Source organism: Aplysia californica, unplaced genomic scaffold, assembly GCF_000002075.1.
Source record: "Aplysia californica isolate F4 #8 unplaced genomic scaffold, AplCal3.0 scaffold00091, whole genome shotgun sequence".
NCBI classification, from domain to species: Eukaryota; Metazoa; Mollusca; class Gastropoda; order Aplysiida; family Aplysiidae; genus Aplysia; species Aplysia californica.
Window position 1 is genome coordinate 1,587,998 of NW_004797361.1, and position 2,610 is coordinate 1,590,607.

The following is a 2,610-nucleotide window of genomic DNA, read 5'->3' on the forward strand; positions in this document are numbered from 1 at the left end:
GTGTGTGTGTGTGTGTGTGTGTGTGTGTGTGTGTGTGTGTGTGTGTGTGTGAGGAGGTGTGTCAGGGGTAGAATTGTGTGTGTACATTTGTGTGTGGAGGGAGGGGTGGTGAGGGAGAGAACAGAAATCCCAGCATGAATAATTTTAACAAAAGAAATGGAAAATTGTCAAAATGCAATAAACAAAATCAAAAACATTCTCTCTCTAGGTGTACAGAAAGCCACCTCACCTTTGCATGCTGTCACATTTGTTATCTATTATTGCAGCAACAATATGTTCACATGAATCCTCTCCTAATTAACATATTTGTTTAAAATTAACACCAAGCTGGTTAGACAGGGTTGCTCCACGTAAAGAACACAAGGCCTGGTTAAAAGTAATTTGAATTCTCTGGGAAAATGTGGGATATTGCATAAGATGGAATGCCCTTTGCAACAATGTAAGATTACTTAGGAGGCTGGATATATGAGTTTGACGTCTATCTGCGATAGAACAAATCATCGTCGGGGATTTTGTAGATTTTTGTTGTGTCAGCTCACAACCAGGTGATTGTCTGGGTTTTTGTAGATTTTTCTTTTTATGTCAGTAAGCAAAGGCGTAATATCGAGCACTAGATTTTTGTTTCATCATTAAACAACTACGTGATAACGAGCACTAGTTTTTGTGATATCATTAAACAACTACGTGATAACGAGCACTAGATTTTTGTGATATCATTAAACAACTACGTGATATCGAGCACTAGATTTTTGTGATATCATTAAACAACTACATGATAACGAGCACTAGATTTTTGTGATATCATTAAACAACTACGTGATAACGAGCACTAGATTTTTGTGATATCATTAAACAATTACGTGATAACGAGCACTAGATTTTCGCTATGTTAATAAACAACTAAAGAATATTGATCACTCAAAATTTTTTTTGTCAGTAAACAATCAGGTGATGGTCTGGGGGAACTTGTAGATTTTCGTTATGTCAAGAAACAACCATACGATATCGATCTCCGGCAGGACTGATTTGCCGTTTACAAAGTGGTAAGAACAAACATCCACTCACTGAGGCTGGAAAGTGATGTTGTACACGCGCCCTGGATAATTGGAGAAAGCTGACACGACCTGAAAAAAAGAAATAAACAAACCATAGGACATCAACTCTTTCAGGTCATAGAGGGAACACATTTACGCCTGATCAGCAGAGAAAGGCCATGTGGAGATACAATCATCAGACACGATACAAAAACACGAATCTGAATGTTCCATAGAATGATGCTGTTGCTTACCTCTTTAACGTTTAGCTAAAGAAAACAGAGGTGAAAAATCTGTATGAAGAAAGTCTTTTGGCTTTTTCTAACAGTTATCGAATCAGTGTGTCTTCAAATGTATATATTATATAAAATATTTCAATAAAATCAATAAAAATGGTATAAACCCTAACACTATAATATTTCTGTTCCTAATAGAATTGGGATGTTAAGCATCCATAACTTCAGTTGCACGACACCATTTGCACGCCCTACCGTAACGTTAGTTGACATGACACCATTAACCAGCCCTCCCATAACTTTAGTTGAATGATTCAACTAGCCAGCCCTCCCATAACTTTAGTTGTATGATTCAACTAGCCAGCCCTTCCATAACTTTAGTTGAATGATTCAACTAGCCAGCCCTCCCATAACTTTAGTTGAATGATTCAACTAGCCAGCCCTCCCATAACTTTAGTTGAATGATTCAACTAGCCAGCCCTCCTATAACTTTAGTTGTATGATTCAACTAGCCAGAACTCTCTGCTCTTTTATCCCCGAGGTCTTGAACCAGTACCCACCGGTTAAGAAAACATAACATCACAACTGAAAGAGCTGCGGAGCTGGCCTACCATAGAGAACTGCATCTCCCCTCGACGCTTAACGGAAACAGAGGATGAAAAAGTTTTAAAAAAGTAAAAGTAGACCCACCGCTGCCTCCACACTGCGGTAAGTGGCTGAGTTTCTGGACATGATGGTCGAGTTGTAGGTCATGTTGTGCAGGTACATCTCAAACGTCATGTTCTTGCCGGGGTACACTGGACACACGTCACAGCGACAGAGGTCAGATAAGATGAGATCAAGTAAGGTCAGATAAGATTAGATCAAGTAAGATAAGATAAGATAAGAGTAAATGGAATAGAATAAGATGAAAAAAGTAAGATAAGATAAGATAAGATTAAATGAAATAGAATAAAATGAGATAAGATTAAGTACTAAAGATAAGATTATACGAAATAAGCTAAAATAAGATAAGATTAGAAGAAATAAGATAAGATAAGATAGTATACAATATGATAAGATTAGATAAAATATGATACAGTAAAATAAGACTGAATAATACAGGTGAATTTTTAAAGACAGCTACCTATTGTTCTGGTGACTGGCATAGCAAGCCTACGGCGCAAAATTCTTGCTACAAGAAAAACAAAAGAAAATTAAATACAGAATTAAGGCTATAAAGGAAGAGGTAGGCCACACAAAATATGGATTGAGCCAGTCCGGGGAACCCCGAGAAACTAAACCCTCCCAATTAAAAGAAGTGCATGCTGGCAGAGTTGGCCTACCAAAAATATCTGGAT

General features: G+C 37.4%; 1 protein-coding gene across 1 annotated transcript in view; it reads right to left on the reverse strand.

The window, feature by feature from the left end:
* LOC101857554 overlaps window positions 1–2,610 on the reverse strand; it is a gene marked incomplete at its 3' end in the record, with an annotated part of 64,794 nt that overhangs the window by 26,999 nt on the left and 35,185 nt on the right.